Source organism: Mixophyes fleayi, chromosome 6, assembly GCF_038048845.1.
Source record: "Mixophyes fleayi isolate aMixFle1 chromosome 6, aMixFle1.hap1, whole genome shotgun sequence".
NCBI classification, from domain to species: domain Eukaryota; kingdom Metazoa; phylum Chordata; class Amphibia; order Anura; family Limnodynastidae; genus Mixophyes; species Mixophyes fleayi.
The window spans coordinates 95,813,050-95,821,230 of record NC_134407.1 but is presented as its reverse complement, the minus strand read 5'-3'; the positions used below and the strand labels follow the sequence as shown (position 1 = coordinate 95,821,230).

Here is an 8,181-nt window from a genome sequence, read left to right as displayed (position 1 = left end):
TGTTATCTCTTAGGGTAAACTGCCATCTATTGATGCTCTGCCACACTGTTTGATTTGGATGTAATGCCATATAATTGTACTGTGAAGACATGCTGGACTTTGTAACAGTGGATTTAAGTGTGGATGAGCTTTTATTGGGTAATGATCATGACATCATTGTTGACACTGATGAGGTTGTTGAGGATAGTGCAGCACAAGGAAAATGTTTTGAGGGGTGTAATACATATATAAAAAACTAAAACATGACAATGGCTTTGGAAACAAGACCAATACATGTGTGGTTTGCACAATCCCTAGATTGTACATTGATAGTCTGAATTATAATGGTTTGAGCTATTCAAAAAGGAATTGAAGATGCTAGTATTAAAATTGTAATTTTGCATATTACACTGACAAATAGCCAATCCCTGCTAAGAAATAGATCACAAGTGTTTTCTTTATGTTCTATTTATACTTTTCAATTTAAGCCTTTAATCCCATTTTTTACCTATTTTACCTATTTTAGTTCTGCTATTCCATGGAGGTAAGCAATCTGGTGATAAGGTGTTCGTAACCAATGGCCTAGAAGAAAGTTTTGAAAATGCTCAGAAGACATGCAGAGAATCTGGCGGTAATCTGGCAACACCAAAAAATGCAGCAGAAAACATTGCAGCGCAGGAAATACTTCACACAAAGGGGGAGTCAAGTAAAGCTTTCCTAGGTATATCAGATCTGCAAGTAGAGGGGATATTCAAATACGTTTCAGGAGACAAGATTACATTTACCAACTGGAACCTGGGAGAACCAAATAACAGCAAGGACAATGAAGACTGTGTGGAGATTCAGGACAATGGAAAATGGAATGACATTCCATGTAATCTGCTGAGACTAGTTATTTGTGAATTCCAATAGAACTATTTAAAGACATCCCATAGCATAAAATCTTTACCATTTGTACTCATGAAATAAATAATTTGAATCTGTCTGTCTCATCTATATGTTCAGTTATTCCAGCAAATGCATCAAATAGAATATAATTTTATATTAGAGCCCTTCACACGAGATCTTACAATACTTTTCCAGCCTTGCTACTAGGGCCCTACATAAAATAGGGCTCAATCCTTTCTATGAGCTAGTAATGGAGCTCTTAATACAAACAATACTATTTACACAATCAGGACCCTAAGACCAATGTCTTAAATTTAAGTAGAAACCCATAGTAAAATACCAATAAAGTTAATCTACATTGCCAAAAGATGTTCATGCTATTGTACACTCTTTCTTCTAGGATAAAAATGATGGTATATATTCTAACACACAGGTTTAATTTTTTGCATAGGAGTCAGCACTTATAGAAGTGAACAGCTCTGCTACTGTAAAAGAACATGACTATAGCATAACTATATGCTCCAAAACAAATGAACAGTATGATTTATGCAACTATGCACTATACAACTATGCACTACTGTATTACTCCATAAATGCACCAATATTACATAATTCTATATTACATATCTCACAAACACATGTCTCCATATGCTATCTTGCAATATAAACCATATGCTATCACATAAACCTCACAAACACAGACTATCTGTATATCTCACAACACCGTATTACGCACAATACTACAATATATATATGTATCAGCTTATTGAGTTTGTTGTTATATACACTGAGAAGCATATTGTTTATGTTATAGATGCCCCATAAATTGTAAGCTTGCGAACAAGGCCCTCTTACCTCTCTGTCTGTATGTATTATCCAGTATTGTTTAATTACTGTTTGTCCCAGTTGTAAAGTGCTACGGAATCTGCTGGCGCTTTATAAATAACTGATGATGATGATGCTACCTACAGTATTATCTCCATAATCCAATACAATCTTTCACTTTAGTATTACCCATAGTCGGGATTCTGTGTTCCACTATTGTCCATCTATTGTTTAATTTGGGTGTCTGTCTGAATCCAGACAAACTGATTTTCCCATGTGGCTGGGTTACAAAACAGATCAGTCTAAACCACTTAAGGGTGGATGGTAAATGTGTCCTTTAACAGCTACAAAGTGTGCTGGAACCACTGACGTTTGTGTAATTAGTGTCAGGAGCTCATACTTTACTAAGCTGCACTAGCTTGGTCTCTGCTGATACCATATCCAATGGAGGATAAACCTCTCCTTATTTAGATTGGACATTTGGTTCTTTAATTTTTACAAAAAAGTGCTGCCAACATGATACATTTTGATGTTATATGGCCCTGATTTTATTTTATTGGACAACATTGTGATAATACCTTACTGCTGGTTGTTCACCAACAGTGTAGAAATTCCGACAATATAGCACAAACAAATGGTAAATCTTTCATTATATTTGAGTCTAATTTGTTATTTGAGTTTAATGATATTAACTCCCATATTTAAAGGGGTTGCACATTTTTAGACCACCATTAAAATAGCATGTCATTCTATTGTATAACAAATAGGAAATATGTCTACTTCAAGACCCCCCTATTTACCTGAAGCTGAGAGGTGTCTTGTGCCACAGATCTTGGAGCTGAAGGACTCAATTTGTCCATAGCTTTTCAATTGAACTCTACTTCTTTCATGTAGTTTGAATGTAGCTTGAATGAAGAGCTGGAGACACCTCGAAACATGCTTGTTTACCCTACAGAATTGTAGCCCAATCCAGCACCCAGCTTCAGGTAACAGGGGCACAGTGTTTCCACTTTCAAATTACAGATTTCCTGGTCTTGACCTGTCTTTTCCTGGTTTTTCTTAGTCAAAATCTCTAATTTTTACAGTCAAAATTTTTAGTTAAAATGCAAGAATACATACATAAAATGCTAGATTTATCAACAGGGGGCATTAAAAGGCAGGGAAAAATTGTAAAAAAAAAACCTGTAAGTGTAAACACTGCAGGAAACCTGGGAAAACAGGGAAAAAAATTAGACTCTTAATTGTTATATCAACAGGGAGGGGGGTTTTATTTTAAACATGGTTAAGACCTTTAGTTGTTCAAGTATCTGTATTTAATTTCCCAGAAGCATGTACCTGTTTTAACTCGCTTGCTGTCTCAATGGTTTTGTGCCACTAGTACATAGCATAGCAGTTGAAATAAGAAATGGGGCATTAAAATAACATGAATAATATCAATAATATGAAAAACTACATTTTGTGAATAAACTCATTGCCACAACTAGTGTAGCTATAGGAGCTGTTTTATTCCCAGAAACTAGTGGAACTGTCCTATTCCCAGAATCTCAGAGGTTTGCAAACTGCACCATGTAGGCATTCTTCTTTCATGTTACAGTCAAAGTTCATATGATAACCATTTGAAAGAAAACAAATATTCAGGTCAGAGTACAAAGTGTGATTTTCTAAAGTGACCAAAAATAATCTGTCATTTGGAGAGCATTTAACTTTTCTTTCAAACCTATGTAATTATCTTATCACTAAACAAACTGTACAATCTTCTATCTTGAACAACATTTTTTTCTAACCAAATGCAATGTAATCAAATGCAATTAAATTAAAATTATTTTGGAAGTGTTTTTTAGTTCTATGTAATTATCTTCACTCAAGTTTTAATTTACTTGAGTTAATGTAATCAAATGCATTAAATTAAATTTCATTCATTTGTACCCATTGAAGAACATGAACTAAAATACTATTCGCTGCTATAAAATCTTGAACACATTCAGATGTGTGTATATTTTCTGCTCTTTGATGTATATTTAACACTCTCAGTTACGTTAAGTAAAAATTGTCATAAATGTAGCAAAATATAGAAAGTACAAGTATGTACAAGAGCACTGAATATTTGTACAGCTATCTCTTTTAAAATGGGCAAAGAGAAACTCTTTGTTAAAAAAGATGCAATTGTTTATGCATTCATGACCCTTTGGATGAATCTTAGCAGACTTTCAAATACCAAATGATCATAAATCACAGGTTTCTCTAAGCTACTACCCACATCACAGGCACTGTTACACATTATACTATACAGAGGATTAGCTATAGTTTAGTAGCCAAACTATTTTTTTTGGAAGAATTTATCCATACATAAATTTACATAAAGCCCAGAAAAGAAACAATTAAGTAGAAAACAAAGTTGATGTCCTATCTAAAAGAACCCACTGCAGTTTTACAATTATTGTATGGAATTCAATAGAAAGAAGGTTATGTTTTGGTAACTGTAGATGTCCAGACATTATATACATCCATACCACATAATAGAGGTCTGAATTCAGTTAGAAATAGTCTAAAGATGAACAGTTACCAGTGGAAAAAAGAGAATTTATACTAGATGAATAAATTATATATTACGTCACAACTACTTCTGATTTGAGGATCAATCATAGCCGTATTAAGGGGGGGGCACAGGGGGCATGTGCCCCGGGCCCCCCTCTCTCTGAGGGCCCCCCGCCACCTGGGAGGAGAGTAGCTGCTGCAAGTGCAGCAGAAACAGGTCGGCGATGTAAACCCCTGCCCTGCCTGGTGTGCCTTATGTTTTTATTAACTTTCTTTTTCACCACCCCAGGGGAGGGGTGGTGAAAAAGAAAGTTAATAAAAACATCATTGGTGGTCAGTGGCAGCAACAGGCAGCCAATTGTGAGGCTGCCTGTTGCTGAATGGCCTCAGACAGGAAGTGCTCATTTCACTTACTGTCTGAGCAGCGCGGAGTGATGCAGCAGAGAGCAAGGTAAGTGTGTGTGTGTGTTTTGACATGGGGTCTTGTGGCAGTCTAATGTGTGTGAGGGCAGAAGGGGGCTTGTGTCAGTCTAATGTGTGTGAGGGCAGCAGGGGGCTTGTGTCTGTCTATGTGTGAGGGTAGCAAGGTGCTTGTGGTAATATAATGTGTGTGAGGGCAGCAGGGGGCTTGTGGCAGTATAATGTGTGTGAGGGCAGAAGGGGGCTTCTGTCAGTCTAATGTGTGTGAGGGCAGCAGGGGGCTTGTGTCAGTCTATGTGTGAGGGTAGCAAGGTGCTTGTGGTAGTATAATGTGTGTGAGGGCAGCAGGGGGCTTGTGGCAGTATAATGTGTGTGAGGGCAGAAGGGGCTTGTGGCAGTATAATGTGTGTGAGGGCAGCAGGGGGCTTGTGGCAGTATAATGTGTGTGAGGGCAGCAGGGGGCTTGTGGCAGTATAATGTGTGTGAGGGCAGCTGGGAGCTTCTGGCAGTATAATGTGTGTGAGGGTAGAAGGGGGCTTGTGTCAGTCTGTGTGTGAGGGCAGCAGGGGGCTTGTGGCAGTATAATGTGTGTGAGGGCAGCAGGGAGCTTGTGGCAGTATAATGTGTGTGAGGGCAGCAGGGGGCTTGTGGCAGTATAATGTGGGTTAGGGCAGCAGGGGGCTTGTGGCAGTATAATGTGTGAGGGCACAATGGGTTTGTGGCAATGTAATGTGTGAGGTAGGTAGTGGCTAATTAATGGGTGTTATTTTGTTTGTGGGGTGATGGTGGGGCAATTTAATTTAGTAGTGGGGTTGGTGCAGAATTAATTTAATGTTGGGGTGGTTTGGGCGCTATTAATTAAATGTGTGGCAGAGTTTTGGAAAAAGGATTGTTATTTCTTAAAAGTGAATGCAAGTTTTTTAATGTATGGTAGGAAATTGGTTTATTTAATAAATGTGATTACTATTAATTTAATGTTGGGGTTGTTTGGAGGCAATGGGTCTTTTTATTAAAGGTGAATAAAATTATTTTACAGTCGGGCTGCTTACAGGAAAGGGGCACTAATAATAAAACATGAATTGTTTTCATTTGATGTCGAACTGCATAGAGGCAGGGAGGCCTACTATGTTCAAGCATTGCTGATATTTCTATATGTCATGTACCTATTCTATTTCCAAACAGGGAACCAACATTCCAGGATCCAGACAAGCACAACTGAGCTTAGGACCCAAGCGGCAGCAACAAGTATTGAAAGCGGGAAGAACAGGCAGGAGAGAGCAGGACATTCTGCCAACTGTCCTGATTCTGGTGGGGCTGTCCTGAGTTTGGGGACTGACCCACTCAGTCAAGACTTTGTCCCGACTACCGAGACAGTTGGGAGGTATGTCCCACTTCACATTGCTCTACTCATGAAGGGGGAGGTGCCTGCACCTAACAGTAGTGCACACAGTATTGTCTGTGTATTTATCTAAAATTATAGCCATAGTACACTTTAGGGGCCCCGTGTCTAAAGTGCCCCAGGCCCCCCAGATTTGGAATAAATCCTTCGGCACGATTTTTACATATGCGCCAAGGGGACACCGTTATTATTGTATACATCTTTGTAAGGGCTGGAACTACCCTTACCTATCCCATTCCCCCTGTGCAGCAATACCCATTACACTCTACATATACCAGGGAGCGCTCACCAACATCCATCTTACCAGGCCCCCCAGAGCCTTAATCCAGCTCTGGGATCAATACTTTCTGCAACAACAAAGTGTGGTGAAATCGTGAAAGAGGATATAAAGAACCTTGTTGCAGGAAGTTTCAATAAAGCATTCCAGATAGATGGAAAAGATCTACTAGAGAACAACAGGACAGCATTTTCAAAGCACATTGATGTTACTAAATGTGCCTTCATTACCAGATACAACAATAACTATTAAAAAAGAAAAATATTCTTAAAACTCAGTGGATATTCTGTTAAGTGGCCCAATTTTGGGTTCACAATTAACTAGTAAACCTCTTTATAGGAGAATTATCTAAAATCAAAGATAACCCCTACTTTCTTAAAAATGTGACTACAGAAACAACATACAAACATACCAATTTACAGAATGGTGCCTAATAATGCCAAGAAAGGACTGCTATCACTATCAACATTGTAAACAACTGCACATTTATGGTCCAAAGTACTATCATTATGGTTATGAAAATAAGGAACGTAGTGTAAAAAGTCAAATTACCTGCAATTCCACATGTATATGGTCAGATGTGGGTGCAATTTAACCTATATAGGAAAAACCAAAATAATGTGAATATTTGAAAACAAGAACACATGTATAACATTAAAAATTACATTGCCTTCATCATTAAGGGGATTGAGTTTGTACCACAGAATCTTAGAGGAGGTAATACAGAGCCAGAACAATCTAAAACGGATACATGAACTTAACTTAATGAAGAGATCATTTAATCTTTTATATGCAAATGGATGAGGATAGTATGTATTTGTATTTTAACTCAATTATATATTGCATAAATAGTTATTTCTATTATTACTTTATTTTACTTTATTGCTTATACGGTCCATTGCTATGGAATACATATAGTATTAAATAAACATGTGGCCATCTTTGATAAGGGCACTGACTATTTGTAAATATAATTATAGCCATGATCTAATAAAAGAAACATTGGCCATCTTAAATAAGGACATATTCTCTCTCTCCTTTCTATTATAGCCACCTTTTCAGCAATTGTGCTACAGTAGCTCTTCTGTGCGATTAGACCAGATGGGTTAGCCTTCACTCCCCGCACGCATTGATGAGCCTTGGGCACCCATAACCCTGTTTCCGTTCACCAGTTCTCCTTTCTTGGACCACTTTGGTAAATACTAAGCATACCAGGGAACTCCCCACAAGACCTGCCATCACAATTTGGCCCTTGTCAAAGTTGCTCAAATCCTTAAGCTTGCCCATTTTTCCTGCTTCTAACACATCAACTTCAAGAACTGACTATTCACTTGTTGCCTAACATATCCTACCCCTTGACAGGTGCCATTGTAATGAGATAATCAATGTTATTCCCTTCACTTGTCAGTGGTTTTAATATCACGGCTGATCGGTGTATATCCTTATAAATGAAAACATTAACACTATTGGCATCCCACCTTCCTGAAATTCTTCCAGTTCTAGTTGACACAAATGTGGTGGTAGTCATTCATGAATGGGCAAGAGGTATCTGATTTCATCAGAAAGTTTATAGACTTCATCCAGATTTCCTTGGCTACTAATAGGTCTTTTCATCTCCTTCCTTTGGGATGTGAAAAGGCCTATCATAGGGTTGACTGGGGAAACCTAAAATTAGTATTAAAGCATTTGGGATTTGGGGTGTGTGGCTTGGAGGGTATCTTGAGTAGTTGCAAAGCTTCACATCTTCTGCATTTTTTAACTATTTATCCAGATGTATCTGAGACATCCCATCCTTAATTGAAGATTTTCTCCAAAATTCTGACTGAAATTGAGACACCCAGGAGCAAAAAGACCCCTC

The 8,181-nt window shown here is 38.0% G+C and overlaps 1 protein-coding gene across 2 annotated transcripts in view; it reads left to right on the top strand.

The window, feature by feature from the left end:
- The window catches only part of LOC142161440 (uncharacterized), a 174,611-nt gene that overhangs the window by 62,510 nt on the left and 103,920 nt on the right, over positions 1 to 8,181 (top strand). The window lies entirely within an intron of this gene.